At 40.0% G+C, this 25,386-nt stretch overlaps 1 protein-coding gene and 1 pseudogene across 4 annotated transcripts in view; both read right to left on the reverse strand.

Moving 5' to 3' along the window:
• The window catches only part of Gpr19 (G protein-coupled receptor 19), a 37,914-nt gene extending 27,242 nt beyond the window's left edge, over window positions 1-10,672 (reverse strand). Inside the window, exons 1-2 of one of the 4 annotated variants that reach the window (XM_047550367.1) lie at window positions 10,658-10,672; window positions 9,420-9,472 (exon numbers count right to left, since the gene is read on the reverse strand). The gene's annotated coding sequence lies outside the window, so the exon portion shown is untranslated. Of the gene's footprint in view, window positions 1-6,312; window positions 6,447-9,419; window positions 9,473-9,828; window positions 10,272-10,657 lie in introns of those variants that run through there. The other 3 variants (XM_047550366.1, XM_047550365.1, XM_047550364.1) reach the window with 3 other exon arrangements.
• On the reverse strand, window positions 5,951-7,064 carry LOC124983238 (solute carrier family 35 member C2-like; annotated as a pseudogene).
• Window positions 10,673-25,386: the final 14,714 nt, after the last annotated feature.

A 25,386-nucleotide genomic window follows, 5' to 3' on the forward strand; every position in this document is an offset into this window, starting at 1 on the left:
TTTTGTACAGTAAAGTTACATCTTCATGCAAACCTTTCCAAGGTTCCCAAAGAGTACAGTCTTAAGGGAACTAATTCCAAGATCCTCAATGTCCACGTGCATGCCTTCTGGAATGGTTTTTTCCTGAGAACTGGTGCAGTCAGGACGCCATGCTGCTCTTGATCTCCATTTGGTAGTTTTTCTTCCATTTTGCCATAGAATGTCAAACCTCTCACCCACCGTTACCTCAAACCCCACAATGATGCATTCTCTGAACTTGCAGACCTCTTGAGGACCCAACGGAAGAACAACTGGAATTATTGGGGATGGTATTGAGAAAGTGAATGGTTCCAATAATTGGGTAACAAATTCTTTTAGAAGTAAGGAACTTCCCAGTGCTTTAAACAAAATTGAAAACAAACTTCTATTCAACTGTCCACTAAGAGATTCATTAAAATTGTTTTCTTTTTGAAAAGCTCTTTTTATTCTTTATTTTTTTTTGGCAGTCTGGGGATTGAACCCATGGCCTTGTGTTTGCAAGACCAGCACTCTACCAACTGAGCTATATCCCTAGCCCTGAAAAGCTCTTTTTAAAAGAAGAATGTCAGCTAATAAATACAGAGTTTTATAATTAGAACACCATTTTTGCAGCCTCCTATAAAATAACTGATTCAGGTAAACATCATGATGGGTGTTCAAATCATTAGTGAAAAGTAATTGGCTGAAGAAATGATAAATATTTACAGAAATGCTAGTTATCCTGATCCAAATCATCACACTCTACCCCACAACTATGTATAATTATTATATGTCAAAAAAGTTACTAGGGAACAGGTTGTTTGCAAATCATTTATAAAGTATAAAGGGAAATGAATTGTTTTCTATGGAAAGATTATTGGGTAGGGGGTTACCATCTTGACCAAGTGACCAAATTTCACATCACTAATGATGGAATAACCTAAACTTATTCTGATGTGAAGTGATGCACTCTACTCAACATTACTGATGAAGTACTCTTTCTAAAAACGTTTAACCTGAATCTAATCAAATATTATATATAAATGTCTAGCTTTTTTTTTTAAGTCAAGGAGTGGAGAAACAAGTTAGAAGACACCATGAAGGCTGGGGTTGTGGCTCAGTGGTAGAGCACTTGTCTAGCATGTGTGACCACACATAAATAAATAAATAAATAAAAATTTTTAAAAAGACCACAAGGAAATAATCAGTCAAATTGAGAATACAGAATATCTATGAGAACTAGCCTGAACTCATCAAAAAGTCAATGTCATGAAATAAGAAAGCGGCCTGCCACAGTGAGTTACGCCCATATTGAGATGAGTGTGTGAGGCCTTTCTTTACTTTTGGACCACTTCCTAATTCCTTCATACATCATCCCTGCATTTTCTATGGCCATTTGGGCTGACGGCAAGTTTATAACAGCATGGTCAGAAAGAGAATAGAATGTGCCATAACTAATTCTATGTTACTTCTGAGGCAAGATCATAATGAGGACAGTTTCTAGTTGACTCTCTTCCTCTTGAATTATTCTGGAGCAAGCCAGTCATCATGTTATAAGGACAATCCTATTGCCTTGTAAAGAGGCCCACATGTAGAAAATGGAGGCTTCTTACAACCAGTACCAACTAGCTAAACATATTAGTGAGCTGCTTTGGAAGCAGATCCTCCAGTCATCAAGTGACTGCAGCCTAGCCAACAACTTGACTATAGCTTTGTGAGATCCTAAGCTAGAAGGCCCAGCTAAGCTGCTCCCTAATTCCTGATCTACAGAAACTATAAGATAATGTTTACTATTGCTTTAAGATAATAAATAGTGGGCTATTTTGTTATGCAGTATTAGGTGACTAATGCACAGATGAAAACTTGACAAAATAAGAGACCTAATTTTGTGAGATATGTGAGTTGTAATGAGTTAAATAAGGGTCCGTACTACACACATGTCCCAGATGTGGAAGGCTATCTGGTTTCATTAGTACAAGAACATTAAGGGAAGAACACATTAGGTACAAAACACTATTGTCCAATAAAGAAAAGAAAGCCACAAGGACTCAGGAATTTCAGGGAACATAGTAAGAAGTGGCAGCCAGATCTTAGATGGAACAGAAACAGGGGGTCAGAAAGCTGTGAAAGTCAAGATAGCTATTTCTTTCCCTTTGGGGTCACATGGTCTATTGTCCCTAATTTCTCCTCTCTCTCTCTTTCTTCATTTGAGGCATTCATCTGCTTATCTGAGGAAATCAGCTAGTTTTGCTTGGTCCACACTGCATTACTGGCCCCTAAATGGCTGCCTGCTCACAAAGGGCAGCCTTGGATCTGAAAAGTACATGACTTTACAAAGTCAATGTTCCTATCTAAATAACCTAGTCTCATGTTCTGGTTCTAAATTCTTAGGAGGCAGGGTTTGTTTGACCCAGCCTGTGTCATAGATAGAGCTGGGTCCAATCAGTTTTGGGGTACCAAGATAGAGAAGAGTTCTAATATCTTCTCAGCGCCCCGCCCCATTCTGTGTGCGTGCGTGCATGCGTGCGTGCGTGTGTGTGTGTGTGTGTGTGTGTGTGTGTAAGAGAGAGAAAAAAAGAGAAAGAGAGGGGATTGAACCCAGGGGTGCTTTACCACTGAGTTATATCCCCAGTCCTTTTTATTTTGAGACAGGGTCTTGCTAAGTTGCTGAGGCTGGTCTTGAATTTGCAATCCTCTTACCTTGGCCTCCCGAGTTTCTGGGATTACAGGCATGTGCTACCCCACCCGGCACATCTACTTCTCTCTCAAAGTGCTGGGTTTCATCTTCTCTCTGGCTGTGCCTCATTCACTCCCCACCTTTCCAAATTATACTCACATTTCTTTCTTCCTTTATTTTTGGTGCAGAAGATTGAACCAGGACCTGGGGCATGCTAAGCATGTACTCTACCACTGAGCTATAACCTCAAAACTTCTTTTTTCCTATAGTACTTCTTTAATTTTCATACATTTACTTCTATTACTGAATATATCACATTGCACTATGTTCACAGATTCTGTAAAGAGGAAAATTATTCAAACTATCTTTATACCTTTAGGATCTCAAAAAATCAAGTAGGCACTCAATAACAGTTTCCTAGCACATTGAACTAGCACGACTTTTGGAATTAACCTAAAGAAACTTAATTTTTATTTCCCACTGTCCTTTGAAAACACCATGTAGGGGTGGGCATGGGGCATGCCTGTAATCCCATGATTTGGGAGACTGAGGCAGAAGAATCCCAAGTTTGAGGCAAGCCTCAGTAACTTAGTGAGACCCTAAGCAATTTAGTGAAATTAAATAGCAAACAAACTAAAAAATAAAAAGGGCTGGGGATGTGGTTCAGTGGTAAAGTGCAATGAGTTAAATTCCTGGTACCAAGGGCTGGGGATATAGCTCAGTTGGTAGAGTGCTTGCCTTGCAAGCACAAGGCCCTGGGTTCTAATCCAGAGCACCGCAAAAAAAAAAAAAAAAAAAAAAATTCCTGATATTGAAAAAGAAAAATAAAACAACTTGTAGGGGGCTGGTTGCCTCCCTATCCATAAATTAAAACTTGGGTGGTCCCATTACTATTTCTGTTCATCTATAGTTAAACTATGTTAATACTTAAAAATATCCACTCTTGTATAATAGTCAATATTCGGCAACCAACTTAAAGTTTAAGCTTTTTTCCCTCTTCCCAGTATATATGTTGTTCTCTCCAAGTTTTGTATCTGTATCTAAGTCTTGAACTGTATTAATTGTATAGAATTTTATGTCTAACAATCCTCAAAAAGAGGAAGAAAGACTTAGCACCCTTCTATGTAGGACCAGAACACCATATTGGTATAATATGAAACTTTTTTTTAAACAAGGTCAACAGGCATTTGACATCCACAAAGCAGAAAAGACCTCTAACTACAGTTTTCTTCCAGCCGGGCCTAAGCTTTTTCCTGCACAAAAGTACTAGTGGCCTACAGCAGCTGGAAGAGCTCTAAAGAACCTGAAGCATTACTTGTCTTTAGATCACTATAACTCATAAGAACCATCTGAAGCCTGGTGCAGTGGTGCATACTTGTAACCTAGCAACACTGATATCTGAAGTGGGAGGATGGGAAGTTCAAGGCCAGTTTGAGTGACATAGGGAGACCCTGTCTCAATATAAGTAAAAAGACTGGGGATATTGCTCAGAGGTACAACCCTCCTGGTTTCCATCCCCAGTACACACATGAAGAAGAAAGAAGAAAGGAGGAGGAGGAAAAGGAGAAGGAGGAGAAAATAAAAAATAAATTAGAGACAGAGACCAATCTGTTCAGCATGGCTGCCTATCCCACAAGGACTCATTAATTGTGTGCTTGTTTCTCAAGTGAAGGGACCCACAAAAAGACAGGTAACCCAATGTAGCAAAAGATATTCCTGGCCATTACAACACTAGGTCTTGGTATGAAGAACTATGGTGGTTTCAATGTCTGAATTATTCATATCTCTAGAAATCAGAGTTGTCCTACTAGAGAGTAACTTGTCTCTTCAAAGCTGAAATTCTTCTCCCACAAATGCCACCTTTCCTAAATGATTCTCTATTCACTGAGAGGTTACAAAGACAGGCTGACATCTCACTTTTATTCTATGTCAGTACCAAGAAAACCACCTGACTGGTCAGCACAGTCACGTCAACTCTGATAGGCTATAGGGAGAGCTTCGCAACCAAAGGCCTGCTGCACAAACATTCCCACCTGACCCCTCCCATTAGAGAATGCCCTTTACTCATACCTTGAAGCCCTTTCCAACCCATGGAGCAGAATGTAGAAAAGCAATGAAGACATCATCATCTGTGTTGCCAGTGCTAGATTAAAGGACCAGCCTCAAATCCTTTCATCTCTACAGCAATCCGGCATATTCCTGGCATCTATATCAATGACTTCATTACTGATCTTCCTTATGCTTACTCCTCTCTTATTATAGTGTCCTCCTTCCAGAATATAGCTATGGTGCCCTACTCATCCACCCATCCCAAGCATTAGCCTTTGTCCCTCCAGAAAGTTTTCAAATAAACAACCATTCAGATCAAAAAGTCTAAACTAAAGGTCTAATTTCTTCTCCCCTCTGTAAGGAACTGAGTTTTTGTTTATTTGATACTGGAGATTGAACCCAGGGGCACTATACCACTGAGCTACATCCTCAGTCCTTTTTATTTTTTATTTGGAGACAGGGTCTCACTCAGTTGCTTAAGGCCTTGCTAGATTGCTAACACTGGCCTCAAACTAGCCGTCCTCCTCCTCAGTCTCCTGAGGAGCTTGGATTACAGACTTGTGCCATTGTGCCTAGCTCTGGAGGGAATTCTTAAAGTGGTGGTTCTCAGTCTTAGTTCCAAAATGGAGAACTTTTTAAAAAATACTGATATCCAGGATTCACTCACAGAGATTCTGATTGAATTGGTCTAGGGAGAAACATGGGTATTTGGGTATTAGGATATTTTAACGCTCCCTGGTGATTCTTTTTTCTTTTCTCACCATAAACCATTTATTTCCAAACTATAAATAAATCTGCTGAGAAAGATGCTGTCCAGGTGATGAGGCCCCAACCTCTTCACATCCCCAGCTGCCCTGCAGTACAAAATCAGTCCCCTTAGAGAGCCACTATGCTTCTGAAATAAGTCTTGGGCTCAGAGGCTGGCCAGCAGTTGACAAGGACCCACCCACTTCCTTCTCCACCATGATCCCAGCACAGCACAGTGTGGGCCTGGTTCCAACCAGGTCCCAGGCTGGCCTGGCACTCACCCCATTGACTAAGCTCCGAAGAGAGGGGAAGGATAGGACCCACGAGCCCCTGACCTAGTCCACCACAGGGGACTCCCAGGCCACTGCGCCCAGCTGCTGTGAAGAGTCACAAGGGTCCCAGGCTGCTACCAAGTGCTTAGAGCAGCACTGCTTGTCACGGATCAGCCTGTATCTAAGCTGCTCTGATGGCGGCTCACTGCTACCCTTGGGCAATAGAGTACTGTTCCTCTTCATTATTCTCATCCTTTTGCTGGCTGCTCCAGAGCAGCAGCTCCAGGTCAGGGGTGGAGCCCAGGCCCTGCAGGGTTTTAAATTCACCATCACCTCTGAAGTGTAGAGCTTTGAGGGCAATATGCAGGGATATTCCCGAGAGGCAGGGGGAAGCCCAGTTAATTCAGGAGACTGATCGCCCAGCAGGTGAGCTGCTAGTATCAAAGTGCAGACTTCCTTAAAAATGCCAGCAGTGGAAAGAGTAAGGCTGAAAGATCTGGACGCCAGAGGGAACTCAGAGAAACCAAAACTGAAGGTGAGAATCCCACCAAGAAAGATACTCCCAAGTACCTGCAGGAGCAGCTTGTATCCTTCAAATATGGCAAAGAGAGGGAACAGCCTCAAACATGAGTGGCTGCAAGTAGAACATGGTGTGGATGGGGTTCTAGAGGCCCAGCTCAGCCTTCTGCAGGTGCATCTGGGTGAGGGTCCAGCAAATTCCACTGACATATGAAGCCCCCAGCACCATGGTGAAGTCTTCCATGTTGAACTGTGTGGACTTGTAGATGAACATGAAGCAGCTCCCAGCAAGGAGGAGAACCACCAGGACCAGTGCTACATACAGCTCTCTTCTCCATCTTGAAGACCAGAGAGAAGATCAAGATGAATAGTACAGCAGAGGACTTGGTCATGGTATATGGAAGAGGCTGGAGACTTCTCGGTAAGAAAAGCTTAACCTGAGAGGGAGGCGGCAAGGTGTGGCTGGTACTCACAGTGAGAAGGTGATATAAAGGAAGCTCCAGTTGGACAAGTCCACATCAAGTACTGTTGCCAGTGCTATGAGGGTCACTCTTCTGAGGTAGTCAGTTCAGCCCAGCACCACAGGACCCTATGGTTGGAAGACTGAACCAGTGCCCTGGAAAGGGCAGAGAAGAGGAAGATCACAGCCAGGTGCAGCATCATCATAAAGAAGGGGAAGTGAAAGTTCTTTGTCATTTGTTATAGAAGGTGATGCTGATAAAGAAGCAGTAGTAGAGAAAGACCAACCCCAGAGTCAACACCGTTTTCCATACAAAGGCCAAGTCAAGGGTCCGACTCCCCATCTGTACAGATTATGGTGCCCCAGCTCCTAAGCCATGAGAGACAGGTACGTCTCTTGAAGACTGCCCACAGGAAAAGTGGCAGCTGAACTATGACTTTCAATGAGTAGAAGCCCTGGCTGGAAGAGTCCTCTTCACCTCCATGTTTGGAATGGTCAATGGAGCCCTAGGTGGAGTCCTAACCTAAGGGGTGGTGGTCCATGGTTAGCTGGATGCAGGGCTAAAAGGACCCCAGTTCTGCTGCTCCACCAGAGTGTTCACGGCCAGGCTCCCTGGTAATTCAAACTTGCAGGAAAGGTAGAGAACTTGTCTTAATGCTCTCTAAATAAAGATGGACCTATGTTCCATAGAGCATCCACAGTTCACTGGGTAGGTAGAGTGCAAAAATGTTGCAGGAGGTTGAGGGATGAAACTCATTTTTATCACATACTATACACCAAGTTCTATGTAAGAAACTCAAGTAGTCTTTCTAATAGTACCTTATTTTGTCATTATAATAATAATATGTGGGGGTGGGGTTGTGGTACAGTGGTAGAGCATTTGCCTAGCATGTGTGAGGCACTGGGTTCAATACCCAGCACCACATAAAAAACTAAATAAATAAAATAAAGGTATTGTATCCATCTGCAAATAAAAATATTTTTAAAAAATAATAATAATATATGATAAGAACTGTTATTCTTATTTTACAATTAGGGAAACTGAGACTTTGAGAGGTCATGCAAAATGACTGGAAGACTCAAAAATCAACCCCCAGGCTGGGCACAGTGGCACATGCCTGTAATTCCAGTGGCTCGGGAGGCTGAGGCAGGAGGATCGCAAGTTCAAAACCAGCCTAACAACCCAGTGAGGGCCTAAGCAACTTAGCAAGACCCTATCTCAAATCTAAAAATAATAATAATTTTAGAAAAGAGTTGGGGATGTGGTTCAGTGGTTAAGTGCCCTGAGTTCAATCCCTGGTACTAAAAATAAAATTAAATAAAATTAAAAAAAATCAAACCCCATCTCATTCCCAGTCTACATACTTTCTAAGACATCATACTTAGATATCATGCCTCAGAACTGGATGATCCCAATCCCTAAAATCCAGAAATACTATTCTATTATATCCATGGATTTTTTTCCTGCAGCATTTTCCTATGAATTTCATATAGTTAGCTTAGCCACCAGGATATACTTTAAGATGCCAAAATAAAGTGGTCCAGGAGAAGTTCTGTCTGGCTGCTGCTGCTGCTTCTCTTTCTCCTTCTTCTTTTTAAAAATCTTTTGAGATAGAGTCTCAATATGCTGCCCAGAATGGCCTCAAATTCCTGGGATCAACAGATCCTACTAGTTCAGCTTCTTTAGTAGCTAGAACTATAAGCATGTATCACCACCCCTGGATTCCATATCTGGCTTATTAAATACTTCCATTCTATATATTAATACCTACATCATCCTCCATCATAGTTAGCTTTAATCCTGTGGTTTATCATATTTAGTGTTCTTACACATAAAGTCATATTGCATACCTATCAGTCATTCATTCCTTTGTTGGGACTAGTAAAACTATGAATTCCATTAGCATACCTCTGCCTTATACTTCAGACATTATACAAAGAATCAAAAGATAGGCAAGATGGGCAGGGTGGTACACATCTGTAATCCTAGCTACTCAGGAGCTGAGGCAGGAGGATTGCTTGAGACTAGGATTTTGGGGCCAGCCTGGGCAACATAGTGAGACCCGCATCTCAATATAGAGAGATAAATACACTTGTGCATACATACACACACAAACACAGAAAGTCAGCCCTCTGCATACATGGATTCCACATCCTCAGACTGAACCAAAAGATTGAAAACATCTGAAAAAAATGTATATCTGTGCTGAACATGTACAGATATTTTTCTTGTCATTATTCCCTGAACAGTACAATATAATATTTACTTACATAGCATTTAAGTTGATTTAGTAGTATAAGTAATCTAGAGATGATTTAAAGTTTACAGGAAGACATGCATAGGCTTATATGCAAATACTTTGTCATATTATATGAGGAACTTGAGCAATATGGATTTCAGCATTCCTGAGTGGTCCTGGAAGCAATACTTGGATACCGAGGGATGACTCCAGTGGTTAAGCTGCATAGAACTGCTCCCAAGCATTTCTATCAAGGTGGAACTCTGGGAGGTTATTGGCTAGAAGTATGTAATTCTGTAATGTGTCAGTAAAGCATCTAAGTAACTTGGTAGCTAAATTCCACCTTTCATTACATGAAATGTACATTTCATTGGGCTGAAGGGTAGAGTTAGTGGGAGGTAATAGGGACCAGGGGACTCCGTTAGAAAGAAGAGGATATTTTGGGAGTTACATAGTACCTTTAAGATGTCTCTGGACAAAATCCAGTGCTTGTGCAGGTGTTCCAAGTATCCTGAGGGAGAAAGAGGCCAGATTAGCCAGAAGCCTCAAGACAGTTCCTAAATTCTTCCTGTTGGTTATCTCAACTGTTCTACTCAGTCCCAACCCTTGGGACTTCTGAGCCCTTGCTCAGAACTTGGGATTTTTAGAATCTAACTTGTTCCACTCACTTAGGGACATTCCCATTTCCACTTGATACATCATGGACTAAATGTGTGGCATTTCTGCCTTTCTGTTTATGAACATGCACAGACATTTTAAGAAAAAACTTCTCCAATGCCAGCAGTTCTTTCTAGCCTCACTTCTCAGGTATGCTATTTACTCTCTTCATTTACCTCGAAAATTCCCAGGATCTTCCCACTGTATTACCTTAGTACACACATCCTATCAAAGTCTTCAAAGGAAAAAAAAAATTCTTTCGCCCCTTGGAATCATTCCTTTATGGAGCTCCCAGAGTTATGTTTCCAAACACATAAAACTCATTGCTCTTATTTAAAAACCTTGATGGGCTCTCTCCCACTACCGCTCCTTTGCCACAGAGTTTGCTGAAACTCTGAATACACGATCAATTTACAAATAGAAAGAAGGGACCACCATACAACCAAATGGAGTTTTGGCTGAAATTTTCGAAAGCTGGGGTGTTGTGCACTTGAATCCACGGTACCAACACGACGGTCGTTCCCAAGGGCCCAGTTTTGCTGCCAAGTACCAGGCGGAAAGTCTTGAAACGTTTGCGCGCTAAAAGTCAAACGCATGCGCAAAGTCCACCGGGTGTGTGGGCTGGGCGGGGGGCGTCCCACTTCGCCGCAGCAGATCTCGCGTTGTTTGGGGGAGGCCGGAGCGTAGAGAGGTTCTATGTGGCGCCGCGATGCCCGCCCCACCCTCTCCGGCCTCCGCACCTCCCCAGCGCGGTAGTGCAGCCAGCGGTCGACAAAGTCGAGAGTCAGCGAGGGAATGGAGGAGGCTGTTGTGGCTAGCCCGGAGGCTAGTGGCACTTGTCAGGGGCTGAGGAATTCTGCGCAGAACTCTCTGCGAGGCCCTGGAGGCCGCACAACCAGTTTTTCAGAAACAAGAGCCAAAAAAAAATTTTTTTAAGTGAGATTAGAAAAAGCTGAATAACTTATCTCCGTACGGCACTATGATTTGTTTAGCTTTTTCTCACTATACAGAAAAATCCCTTTAGCTACCAAGCACGTACCGCGCCTGCGCAGCAAGGTGTTTACCAACCAGCGAAGAGCGACCCGGTTCTTCCAGCCTCCGGGAGCACCTTCGTTTGCGGCCGTGACGTGTAATTCGTAATGAAAGTCATGTTTTCAAATGGAGACACGGACCGGAGGCTAAAAACAGGATAGTTGAAGTGTAAGAGCTCGAAACCAGTGGAAAGAAGAATGGTAATGAAAACTGAACATCCAGAAATTGGTGCCATCACAAAGCTGTCATGGAAGGTGTTTATAATGAATGTAACAAAGATGATAGCCACTTTAACCAGAACCAAGAATTAACAACAGTAAACCAAATGCATAGGGTAGCATTTAGGTATCTACTTAAAATATGGGCTCTGCAATGGTAAAAATGCAAGTAAGCCTAAACCTAAGGCCATCTTGTTCAAACAAACCTTGAGCAATTCCTGCATAATTAAGACTGATTCAAGCAAAATCAAGAAGGCAGCCATGCAAATTTTGAAACCATAAAGAGATGACTCTAGAAACATTAGCCAAAAAAAAGCACAAACCAACAAGCCAATTTAGAAAATGGTTTGAAGTTCCCTTCAAAGTCGGTTTCGAAGGACTTAGAAGACAATGATGCTTTTAAAATGAGATCTGGTGAAACTGTTTTAGATGTGACTGGCTCCATTTGAGAACAAAGACACAGGAAAGTAGGTTTATGAAAGGATTTCTAATGATGAATTTTAATATGTTCAAAAAAAAATCTTAACTAGTAGATTCAACTAAACCTGGATCTTAAGAGTTGGATAAAAAATAGATGTTAATAATTTGGCAAGTTTACTGGATTCTGTTATGTTTTGAATGATAAATTTGAAGGCTTTAATTTGTAACAAGAAATTTGTTACAAGGAAAGTGAGTTTTTCAGTAACAAGAAATTAAGTAAATGTATGCACATGTGAGTAAGTGGAACCAAATTTTGAAGACTGCATGTTTCCAGGAGCAGTCACAGAGAAGTCGTGATCCCAAAAAGTTAGTCTCTGAATTTTCTTATTATGTTCAATATGATAGCAAAATTCAGTAAATTCCATAGTTTGAATACCTCTTAACAAACGTGTACCAAAATGGAAAGTAATTTTAAAATTCTCCATTTTCTAGTGCTAACTTGGTTGAGGTAAGATGATAACCAGTTTTCCAAGCCAGTATTGAACTGACATTTTCTTCATAAAGGAGAAGTGCAGATAAGGCTAATGAATTTCTTGTTTACCTTCATGATTAAGACTGACTCAGAGGGCTTACTTTGTCAAGACAAACAACTATCTTAGACAAACTGAATGCTTTTATTGCACATGATGATGAAATAATTCTAATGAAAATTAGGTATGGGGGTTGGATGAAGAGTTGATAAAAAAACTGGCTACCCAGGCTGGGGAGATAGCTCAGTCAGTAGAGTGCTTGCCTTGTAAGCCCAAGGCCCTGGGTTCGATCCCCAGCACCACAGGAAAAAAAAAACTGACTGTCCTTTGAGACTCAGTTTATTTATATGATGAAAATTATAGTGTAAGACTGGTAAATGGTCAAACAAAACATATTTCTTTACTGAAAAAAGTTATCTTTTGATAAATAAAAGAAGCTAACTAGTTGGTTACCCATTTACTGTGGAACTCAATCAGTAGATGAAAATGTTAATCATACCATTTCTTTTTTTAAAATGTATTTTTAGTGGACCTTCAATTAATTTCAATTAATTAATTTATATGTGGTGCTGAGAATGAAGCCCAGTGCCTCACACATGCTAGGCAAGTGCTCTACCCCTGAGCTACAACTCTAGCCCACCATCCATTTCTTTAGCCAGCATTCTGGGCATGATCCCCTATGATTATCCTGACATTGTAAGATAGTGAAAAATGACTCCATATGTATCTACATATTTAGGTAAATAAATCTGGGTTCTTGAATTATTATGACTCCAAAACAAATAAGAAAAATTGCTGAACAATGAATCTGATGTGCATTCCCAATTACCAAAACTTAGTGAATCAGTACAGCATAACCTCACTTATTTTTTGAAAGTGTTTTTTTTTTTTTTTTTTTTTTTTAGTTGTAGGTAGACACCTTTATTTTTATGTGGTGCTGAGGATCAAACTTAGCACCTTACATGTGCTAGGCTGAGCCATAACCTCAGCCCCATAACCTCACTTATTAACTGAGTAATAGGACATTCTTTTTCATGATAGATAAAGCATTAAAAAAAATTTAAGGGCACAGATTGGGACCAAATTGCAGTGCTTGTGTGAGAACAAGTATCAAGCCAGGCTCTCTGGGGCATGCCTGTAATCTCAGTGACTCAGGAGGCTGAGACAGGAGGATCATGAGTTCAAAGCCAACCTCAACAAAAGCGAGGGGCTAAGCAACTCATTGAGACCCTGCCGCTAAATAAAATACAAAATAGGGTTGGGGATGTAACTCATTGGTGGAGTGCCCCTGAGTTCAATCCCTGGTACAACAACAACAACAACAAAAGTATCAATAAACAAGGGACTTCAAAGAAATTTTGCTGTACCTTCCCTTAAGTGTTTGGAGTAATTCAGTACTCTTGTCATACCTAAAGAAAGAATACTGAAGCAAGAATTAAAGACAGGCAGTTAGTGTAGATAGGTGATCGAGTCAGATCGAGAAAATGGAGGCCGATTCAAGTTTGGGAAGTTGGAGACCATCCCTGGGCTATTGGAATTGTCATGTTTCCAGAATCCTTTGATTACCAAGATTACCTGCCTATACTACCCCTCCCAAAAGGTTATTAATAAAGCAATGCCTGAACAGACAGGAAGTTCCCTGGGCTGCCACTCCCTTCCTGCCCAGCACTCCACCTTGGCCCTTCCAGCCCACCTGCTCACCCCCTGGCCACCCACGGACATCTCCGAGTTACATATGTAGGATGGGGGGAAATTAATAAGATAAAGGGGAAGAATGAAGAAGAACAAAGGAAATTTAGATGTATAAAAGGGACAGGACTTCCTCATCCGTGGGTTCCACCTTTGGGTCCCCTTCTTCCTCCTGGGAGAAATCTGTATTACTATTCTTTGAATAAAACTTCTTGCTTTCTACTCTATGCTTTCCTCTGCTCTTCTCTGGTGTTATACTTCAACATTGGAAGAAGCATAATTCGTCAAAGGTAACTGGTGGTATCAATATCAGAGGAAAGAGAATCTTCAGCAAAGGAGGGAAATGGAAGAAAGAAGAGCACACTGGTTGTGCCTATTGAAGCAAAGCCCACTGAGGACATCTCTGCTGACACACTGTCCCTTCTGCTAGGGAACTCTGCCTTTGCCTTCTTCTGCCTCCTGTGCATGACTTGCTTCTTCATTCTGTTTATATCTCTGGTAAGAAAACATACCTTTCTGTTCAGTTATCCTCAATGTGTTAAAGAGACTTTTATGGTCCCAAGATGTCTGCCACACCTCTAAACACCATGTTTCCATATGAAAATTTCCAAACAGAAAGGAAAGGGCATGGGCTTTCTTCTTGAGGCATCTCTCTTCCTATCAGGGCAAAATAATCTTTCCCATACGACTTAATGGACTTCCCTTTACACCTCACTGCCCAGACCTGTATCACATGACTACCTCTAACTGCAAGGGAGGCTAAGAAACTATGTACGGGGAAAACAAGTATGTTCTTTAAAGTGACGCACTAAAAATAACAAATATAGAGGTAAAAGCAGACCACCAAAACTTTACATAAGGACTATAAAAATTACTATGTTAAAAAATACTAGAACAATTATGTTTCCACTGGCATTTGTACTCAATATCACAGTCATCCTTTAAGGCCGTGCTGTCCAATATGATGGTGACCAGCCACATAGGTTTTCTTTTGGGAAGGGAGAGGGAAGGGAAGGGCATTGGGAAGTGAACTCAGGGGTAGTCAACAACTTAGTCACATTTCCAGCCCTATTTTGTATTTTATTTGGAGACAGGGTCCCACTGAGTTACTTAATGCCTCGCAGTTTCTGAAGCTGGTTTTGAACTTGAGATCCTCCTGTCTCAGTCTCCCAAGCTGCTGGGATGACAGGTGTGCTCCACTGCACCCGGCTCCCATATGGTTATTGAACACTTAAATGTGTTAATCCAAATTAAGATGTGCTGTAAGTAAAAAATAAATGTTGGATTTTAAGAAATTATTTTGAAAAAATGAAAAAAATCTTAATTTTTATATCGATTACCTGTGAAATGGCATTTCTTCTGTTTACTTTTACTTTTTAAAAATGTTTTCTAGAAAACCTAAATTGTATATGTGTCTCATATTTCTATCGAACAATGCTGCTTTAGGATCTTTAATTATGGAGCATGTGCTTCTTTCTTGAACATATATGCAATCAAGGACATTTGGTGCAATTAAAAGCAGATTTAAAATCTGATCCAGGCTTTTGCTGTTTTTCTCAAACAGACCCTAACCACCACTACTCAGGAGAATATGTTTTCAAACCTTCAGTTACACTTTCAGCAGTTACCACATAACTTGTTGTTGTGAAAAGCGCAAAGATTTTTGTTGTTGTCATTTTGGTGCTGTGGATTGAACCCAGGGCCTTGTGAACATGGTCTACTATTGAGCTATACTCCTTGCCGCATGAGTTGGTGCTTGATGCACATCTCCAGTGCTTAAAAAAGTACAACAGAACTCTCAGTATAGAATAGTGTTAGAAAGTTAGACTAAACAAGATAGAGTAGTACTGGTAGATTTTAAAAATTTTATTTTAAGTGATTATGACTAAATCTGTGGTAAATATAGACCTATGATAAATCTGGATCCAAGTAGTGATGATTCATATTTTTAAGACTCTTGTTTTCTAGATCCCTTTTCCTCTTTACTCAGTGCCTTCTCCTTTTTCTCCTCTATTTTGAACTTATGTTTTCTTTGCTTCTATGTCTTAGTAATCACTCAAAACAGAAAACAGTAAGGGATGTTTAACTTTTAAGTCTAAAATATCACAATCACATTTAAAATCCTGAGAGGTCTGTGTCATAATTAAATAATAATATTGAACTTAGTAGTTATTAACCCTGGCCATCTAATTATGCCAGCTATATCCCAGTGATCAAGGCACCGAAGAATGATTTAATTCTGTTCCTGTCTTTTCACTTGGTTAAACAGTATACTGACGTAAATCTCATCAGGTCTGACAAGTTGGGCTTGGGTAGAAAAGCTGTATTTAGAATGACTTAGATGCAAAAGAGAATCTACCATTTAAGCAGTCAGAACTATATAGTTTCTCTAAATTTTCTAAAATTTGTTTCCATTTTTATATGTGATGTTTCTGTGCCTTTCCCACTGAATTGAGAGCCCCTCAATACAGAGGCTTTGTCTTGTCTTTATTGTTTGTTTACATGACTCTAGCACCCAGCATGCCTGACACATTGTAGGTAATCAAGAGATACATAATGAGTGAATGAAATATACTTTTGATCAAACTACCACATAGTTCATGTGAACTTGGTTGGGGTTAATTGTGTACTTGTATTGGATATGAAAGTAACTGTTAAGTAATTTGAACCTGACTCTGGCTCTATGAGGGTTCCATTGCACAATTTGGACCTGCTGTAGTCTGAGAGGTGGTGGTTAGGTAAGGCCTTTTGATTGTGAGAAAGGCCTTTTGATTGTGAGAAAGTCTTACTTGTAACTGCAAGTAATACATGAAATGTGTGTACATGTGTGTTCATTTGTGACAGGAATTTTAACTATCTAACCAAGTCCTCAAAACATGAAAAGCTAAACTATGGGGCCTTGAAAGGGTCACATATAAATAGGAATTGGAGGTCATTGGAAATCTGGGCGATCTAGACACCTTTGCCATTGAAGTCCATGGTTAATCATTCCACACATGGTGACTCTGCTGGTCCCTACACATCTTCACTGTGCATCTGTCTGTTTTCTTCTTAATACAATCCTCTGGTTCTTTCTGTACTTCCCAGTCCTAAATCTTGAGTGAAAGTTTAAGATTGGCTTAGCTTCTTCCTTCTTTTGGCAGAGCAGTCTATACTAGGCCCCATAGCTCTTGATCAAGAACCCATGCCCTAGGCTGGGGTTGGGGTACTTTGTCTGGATAGGGACTGTAGATGTGCTAGTTTCCATGACTGTCTTGTCTAGAATTCCTGATAGAATACACTGGAAGCTCTCTCTGGGATCTCCACTTGTGAATAATATCTACTGAGTCCTAGTTACCAACATTGTATTTATTTTATTTGAAACATTGGAATTGGCCTCTTTGGAAGATACTAAAAAGGTTAAGGACTACGGATTTATATCTGAAGTCAAGGTGAATATGTCATGGAGCAGTGCATGTATCACAGTGGGGAGCTTTCTGAAGAAAAGGAACTAGGTTTAGTGGAAAAAGGATCAGGTTTCAGTTGTTATCTTGACTTTACAACTAGTTGTGTGTGACTATAGACAAGTCACCTTTTATATTTTGTTCTACCTCACTTATTAAGTGTTATAATACCAATTGCACAGATAATAATTACTATACTTCATCATGAAATAAATGTTAAATTCAGATTACCATGTGAGTAATGTATGATAATGATTTGAAAATGTTTAATAGGTAGACTTTTTGCAAATTTAGTGTTCAATTAAATTTTGTGGGGATTAAAACTCTTGTATATACATTTAGAAAAGTAGATTATAAATATGGTTGTGCTTTGAAGTATTTGCAGGATTGGAGCAGAGCTGATAGTCCTGGCATTATGCTGTCCTCCTGTGCTGTTTGAACAGTGGAACAGATCAGTTACCTCCCTGCTTCCTGAATGTTGTAAGGTTGGATTGGAGGGCATATCCTGTCTTATTACTAACCCTCATCTGTCCTCCTGTGACCACAGAGGGCCTAACTATTTTGGTGTTTCTGTTTCTTCAGTAGAGGAAGAAAACTACTCTGAAAAATCTAATTCTGAGTTAAAGAAAACTTTTTTTTTTTTTTTTTTTTTTTTTTTTTTTTTTTTTATGAGGGATTGAACCCGGGGACACTTAACCCCTGAGCCACATTCCAAGCCCTTTTTATATTTTACTTGAGACAAAGTCTTGCTAAGTTGCTTAGGGCCTTGCTAAGTTGCTGAAGCTGGTTTTGAATTTGCAGTCTTCCTGCTTCAGCTTCCCAAACCACTGGGATTACAGGTGTGTGCCACCATGCCCTGCAGTATCCTGCAAATGGCAAAATTGCATTTGACATTGGAGATATAATTGATCCACTGAAACAGGAAGATCCTAATCAGATTACTGAGATTTGGAGAACCATTATTCTAACACTGGAAAAGGCTTTTTGTTAAGAATAAATGGACAGAGAAACAACATGTATCCCATTTGTGTACAAAAAAAAAAAAAAAAAAAAATTTAGTGAGGTACTAAGCCATTTAGTGAGACCCTGTCTCAAAATAAAAACTAAAAAATAACTTGGTGGTAAAGTACCCCTGGGTTCTATGCTTAGTACCTCCACACAAAAAAAATCAAGGTAAAAAAGAATCTTAAGTGACCAAGAACTAAAAAAAAAAAAAAAAAAAAAAAAAAAAAAAAAAAGAAGAATAAATGGAAGTAAACTTACTGCTCTTTTAATATGCTAATAATTTGTAAGAAGACTTACATGGTTTGTTTGATAAGCAAGATAGTTTATTATGGTAGGTTCAGAAGATGCTGTTCTGCAGTGATTTGCTAAGCAGAACATTAGCTGGTTGAAATCTAAGACTTGCAAGTCAACCTAATTCTGTGCTATTTTCCTTAGCATTTCTCCAAAAGTGGTTACTTGCAAATAGGCTTAAGATCATTCATCAGCCTGACAATTTTTAAATGAAAGTTAAGATATTGAAGGAAGAAGCGTGAAACTAGGGAAACAGAAGAGAAGACAGTTAATATGTGGCACATTTTTAATGTGCACCCCATTCATATCTTACCCTGCCCCTACCTGGCCTGCTCCTAGCTTGTTTTCCTGTTATTAAAACCTAGTTTTTCTGTGCTCAGACTAGGTACACATGTGCATATTTTATTCATGTGGATATACAGCATGCATACTATATCAAAACTACTTTCTCCTCCATACCCCCTGGTACTGGGGATTGAACCCAGGGGTACTCTACCACTGAGCCACATCCCCAGTCCCCAGCCCTTTTTTATTTTTTATTTTGAGACAGTCTCATTAACTTGCTGAAGCTGGATTTGAACGTGTGTTCCTCCTGCTTTAGTCTCTCAAATTGCTGATATTACAGGTGTGTACCTCCACACCCAGCCCCAAAGCTACTCTTATCAAGATCAGCAGTGACCCCAATAGCCAAGTACAATGGTCAGTTTGTAGTCCTTGTTTCACTTGAACTGCCAGCTTTGTTCCATCTGTTGATTTCTCTCTCCTCCTAGAAAGATTTAATCTTGGTCTGTGGGTCATGTAGTGCCCTACGGCCTATTGCTTAGCTTCTTCTTTGTCTAAACCCACTTCTTTGGTGACCTTTTCTAGTCTCATAGCTTTAATACCACCTAAGTGTTGAAAAATTTCTACTACAATACAGACTTCCCTGAATTCCACCAACTCCTTACTTGGCATCTGCATTTGGATGTCCATGGACACTTCAAATTTAACATGTTCATAGCAAAATTTGTTCATTTCTCCATCAACCCCACCTGAGACCTCACATTTCTTTAGTTACTGAGGATTAAAAAAAGCCCTAGTCATTATGGTCTCTTCTCTCTCTCATGCATAGTCTGTTTCCAAATCTTTAGCAAGTCCCATTGGCTGTATCTTCAAAAAACACATCTAACAACTCCACTCTTCTTTTTACCTATACTGCTATACCATGACTTCTTATCTGGATTACTGCAGTCTATAAACTGGTGTCCCTACTTCTCCTTTTCCTCTTTGAAGTTCTTCCTCCTTAACAGTCAAACTGATTGAGGTTGGTCAAAGTCAGATCAAGACTCTGCTCAAAGATGACTTACTTCCATTGGGACAAAATCCAATCTTTACTATGGTCTATAAAGTTTACATAATCTGAGTTCCCAACTCTTCTCTGATTCCATCTCTTTCCCAGCCACCAGTTACTTTGTTTCGGGTTTACTAATCACCTTGTTCTCCCTCAGTCATCCCAGGTACATTGTTACCTTTGAGCCTTTGGATTTGCTATCTGCTCTTCTTCCAACACAGAAAGTTACATGATTCATGCTTTCATTTCATTCAGGTCTATACTTAAATGTCCCTTTGTTGAAAAGTTCTTTCCTGTTAATATGACATTTCCCTTCATATCGCTCTATACCCTTAACTAGTGTGTCTGTCTTTTTTGGCATTTATAAAAATATGACATATTATGCTTATTTATTTGTGGATTGTGTGCTTTTTGCACTTGAATGTAAGCTCCATTCCATGACAGCAGGAACTTTGGCTATCTTTGTTCTCTGCTGTGTCCCCAGAGAGTCTGGCATCTGCTAAGAGCTCATTAAAAATTTAATGAATAAAGGAATGAACAAATACCCATGTGAATCATTATTTAGAGAGAGAAAGAGAGAGTGATCAGAAGCAAAAAAGTGGACAGTTTCTTCCTTCTTTCTTTCTTTCTTTTTTTTTAGGTGTTATAAAAAAAAGACTGAAGACTGAGATTAGAATTAAGGGAGATTTTCTCCTTCATGTTTTCTCAATGTGAAGAACAGAATGTAGTTTAAAATGGTGGATTTGTGGCAAATGTGTTTATTGTTCCAATTTCCATATTTTTGTCACAGAAGTTGTGACATTTCAGTCATGGAAATTAAATTATGTACATGTTCATGAATTCAAGTTTTATTATTTATTTCCTATTATTATGACACTGGCAATATCAGTAAACTTACTTTCGTTTACTACACCTTCTTTGAAAATGAATATTTTTCTTTTGCTAAAAACTGCCAATGCATTTTTTTCTTTAAATTCTGACCTTACCAGTTTTAAACCTTTCTTGAGTCTAGTGTTTTTTTTTTTTTTTTTTTTTTTTTGTTGTTGTTGTTGTTTGTTTTGTTTTTCCTCTCTCTCTCTCTCTTTCTTTTGAATCTGGGGGTGCTTTACCACTAAGCTAACATCCCCAGCCCTTTTTAAAAATTTGAAACAGGGGCTGGGTTATGGCTCAGTGGTAGAGCACTTGCCTAGCATGTGTGAGGCACTGGGTTTGATCTCAGCACCCCATATAAATAAATGAATAAAATAAAGTTCTATCAACATCTAAAAAAATTCTTTAAAAAAAAAATTCGAAACAGGGTCTTGCTAAATTGCTGAGGCTGGCCTGAAACTTGCAATCCTCCTGCCTCGGCCTCCCAAGTAGCTAGGAGTATAAGTGTGTAATGTACCAAAGCACTTTGCTTGAATATAACTTTCCCCCCAAATATGCAACCTTTCTTTTTTCAGGATTTTTGAATCAGATTTCCCCCACAACCTTCTTTTTGTGAATAGTTCATTATAAATAAATTAAGCTAATGAAGCCAGTGATGATTTACAAACCCACCAACTCATTGTATCTTCTAAAATGGGCTTTGGAAAGGGGTAGGGATGTAGCTCACTGGTAGAGTGCTTGTCTAAAATGTGTGAGATCCTGGGTTCAATCTCCAGCACCTCTTTCTTAAAAAACAAATAAGAACAACAAAAAATAAAACAAATGGACTTTGTAAGAGCAGCAACCCTAGTACTAGGCCACCTCTATTCTCTTTTGTGGCTTTGGAACACTCAGTCCTCTATCTCAGGGTTTCATCTGCAAGAAAAGATAGTAGCCTTCGCCTTAGGACTAGGTTCTTAGGAGAATCAAATGTGATGACGCCAGAGGAAGCTACTTTCAAATATGTAAAGTACTGTGTTAATCAGGGATATCTTGGGTTCAACTAACAGAAACAATAAACTAGCTTGGAGCAAAAGGGGGGAAATTGTTCTCTAAGTACAAGGACTGTCTCCTTTAACTTAAATGCAGGGAGTGGGATCTTATGGGCTGCAGAATTCAGAAACTGAGGAGGCTTTGGTTACTGAGGGTTATCTGCCTTTCTAAAAACTCATCTCTCTTCTCTGACCCTCTTTGCATGTCCTTTTCTCTCTTCTGACACTCTGCAGACAGACTTTATCTGCATCTCCATCACACATGGGCTGAAGATAATGTTCTTAAAAGGGCACTTCCAATCCCAAGTCTACATTACCTTATTAGTCTCTAACTTGCAACTTACTAATTGAAATTTCTGAGACCTGATTCCAGATTTCCTGGAGGAAGAATTTAGTTAGCCAAGCTTAGGTCAGATAGCCACCTCTGGTCTCCCCTTATCTGGTCAATTTCAGGAAAGAAATAGGGCACAATCTGCTGACTCTGACAGTAGGGTATGTGGGACTGTGGGTTAACAATGAGTGCACCCACCTCAAAAGTGACATAAAAGAACTAAGAATACTACTACATGCATTCTTATTCCATACCCATGCAATCTTTAATCTACTTAGGATCTGACCTGGCCATATGATTAGTGGCACATTTGTAAATATGGGTAGATCTCAGAGAGTGCCATTAACCATGGCATCCCCTCACATTTTTTGTCAGATTCATATCTCAGTATTGTCTCTCTTCTCCCCTTAAGGACATACTCTTTATTCTTTTCTCTGGGAATGCAATTAATTTCAATGCATATTAGCTGTAATAAACCAAATTCTTGTGTGTATTGGTGGTGGTTCCTGGGGGTTGAACCCAGGCCTTGTGCTCTGCCACTGAACCACATCCCCAGCCCTTTTTATTTTTAATTTTAAGATAGTGTCTTGCTAAGTTATGAGTGCCTTGCTAAATTTCCGAGGCTGGTCTCAAACTTGTAATTCTCCTGCCTCAACCTTCCGAATTGCTGGGATTACAGGGTGTGCCACTGCACCCAATTGGTCTTTAATTTTCAATCCTCTTGCCTCGGCTTCCAAGGAAGCCACCATGTCCAGATACAAACCAAAATTTTTTGGGGGGTGGGTACCAGGGATTTAACCCAGGGATGCTTTATTAATGAGCCACATCCCCAGCCCTTTTTATTTTTATTTTGAGACCCTAAAGTTGCTTACAGCCTTGCTAAATTTCTGAGATGGGTTGGGGGTTGGGCTCAGTGGTAGAGCACTTCCCTAGTATGTGTGAAGCACTGGGTTTGATCCTCAGCAACACATATAAATAAATAAACAAAATAAAGTTATTGTGTCCATGTACAACTAAAAATATTACAAAGAAACAAATAAATAAATAAATTGCTGAGACTGACTTTGAACTTGCAATCTTCCTGCCTCAGCCTCCTGAGCCACTGGTGTTACAGGCATGTGTCACCTTGCCTGGCACAAACTAAATTAATCTTCCCTATCCTCTACCTCCCAAACTTTTCCCTTTGTATTAGTTAGGAATGACTGTAATATGCTAAAACAAATAAACACAAATGTAATGGTTCAACAAAGTAGAAATTTTTCTCTTGGATCAGGTTGGGGACCCAGGTTGATGGTACTCTATCATGTTCCAAGATTACACTAGTTTTTGCCTTTCCAGCCCATGGGTCGAAGGGCTGGTGGGGAAGAGAGTGGCAGGTTTTATGCATTAGTCCTGGAAGACACATTTTCATTTTTTTCTTATATTCTATTGGACTATACTTCATCACAACAAGGCAACAGCTTACAGCAAAGGAGAGTGGGAAATTTCATGTAGCTGGGGAACTGTAAGCCCAGTTACAATTCTGATACTAAGGGGAAAAAGTGACAGTGAATTTTGATAAGCTGCTAGCAATCTCTGTTACATTCTGCCTCTGTATCATATCACATCTTTAGTTAATGGCACTATTATACCCATGGTTAAGAACTTAAATTCATCCTTCATTTCTCCATCATCCCATCTTCTTCTCTGTTCCAACTACCTCTGCAATCTGCATGTGTTCCTTGCTTTCCATTCCTGCCTCCATAGCATTACTTCAGGCCATCATATCTGTTGCTTCAGCATGCAGCGTCCTCCCAAATTGCCTCCCTGTGTAGCCTCTCCAGGCTCATCACACTCATTCTTTACCTTGCTGTCAGACCACTTCCAAACACAAAGATCTGATTGTCTGGGACAGCTTAGGCCCCTTAACAGTTACCTTACCACTCACAGTTAAGGCTGTAGGCACCAAAAAGCATCTGCAGCTATGCCTTTGCAAGTTAGGAGGTGAAGCCAGATGACTTCTTACTCTCTGCTCCAAACCTTGTCTCATGGCCTTTCTGCCTCCACCTGTAATCTGCCCATATCCTAGCTCCTGTCTGACTAAATCACAGTGGGACTGTCTGCTCAACTTTTCATTTATTTCTGTCCCTAGACATTGTTTCTCAGATCACCTTCAGCCTAACCTTCTTCAGATCATTCCATCTCACAAATCCAAACTCAGAACTCCAAACCAGGCCCAGGACCCAGGCTTGCTTCTGTTCAGGAGTTTGGGCAGTGATCATGACATTCTCTTCATCAAAGTCCCATTGGTTCCCCCTACTGACTAAGTAACATAGATTTTTTTTTTTTTTTTTTTAAAGAGTACCCTTGCCAGGCCTACAACTGATCCCATTTCCCCCCATTCCTGCCCCTTGTGCTTATAATCTTAATATTTCTCTTATTCTTCAAGATCTTAACACGTAACCTATTCCTTGAAGATTTTCCCATCCTTCTCTCTTGTACTCCATAGCGTTGTGTTTTTCCCTGTATTGCTTTTACTTCTAAGTTTTGTGTACATGATGGTGTCCCTATCTAGGGTGTATGCTTCCCACAGGCAGGATTCATGACTTATTTATCTCTTTACTCCTTATACTGAGGAATAATGATCTGGGAAATACCTTATGTATGGTAAGATCACATAATTCCCCTATTAAAAAAGTCCCAGTGTCTTCCCTTATCACTCAGTCAATGATAAAAGCCCTACAGAGGGCTGTGTGGTCCTAGAGGATCTATGGCCCCTGATACTACTCTCCCCTGCTCTCCCTGTGCATCACACAGACCTCCTGACAACACATCAGGAAAGATCCCACCTCAGAGTCTTTGCACTTGTTCCCTTTTTGGGGACACTCCCCAGATATCTGCTTGACTGCTTTCTCACATCATCAGGGCTTTGTCTTAAAGGCTACTTGTTAATGATGCCTTCCTCCCTGACCACCACAACACTCTTTCCTTCTTCCCTGCTTATTGTTTCTCCATAATGTGTATCACCCCCTTACATAATATTTCACTTATTTATTGTGTTATTTTCTGTTTTCCCTTCCCTTATTAAAATTTAAGTTTTATCCTAGTTTAAATCTGCTCACTTCTGTATCCCCAGAGTCTAGGATAATGCATGGCATATAGGAGGCACTCAATAAATATATGTTGAAAGAAAGAAATGGCTAGCAAATTAATAGAAGGTGCTCAGTAAATATTTGTTAAATTGAATTTAAAGTGTCAGAAACAGATGACTGTGAAATTGCCAAACTCTAAAAATATGTCAGTTTAGGGGAATGGTAAATTGATTTAAAGTTGCCTTGCTTAACATCCTTGAGATAGGATTAAAATTGTGTACTTGAGGTGGGAGGGACAACTGGGTAAGGTAACCTGTATCCTTGTAGAAACAGTTGGGGCTACATAATTTCCCCATGAGAGGATGCATCTTGGAGCCGGGCTGACGTGCACTGCTTGCTCAACCAGCCCATTTGGACTCTTTGTTTACTACACTGTTGTTTCTTTTAAGTTTTGTTCTATCTTTGTCTCTCTCGCTCCTGATCTTGTGAAAGACACAGAAATCTGGG

This window comes from Sciurus carolinensis, chromosome 4, assembly GCF_902686445.1.
Source record: "Sciurus carolinensis chromosome 4, mSciCar1.2, whole genome shotgun sequence".
In the NCBI taxonomy this organism is placed as follows: Eukaryota; Metazoa; Chordata; class Mammalia; order Rodentia; family Sciuridae; genus Sciurus; species Sciurus carolinensis.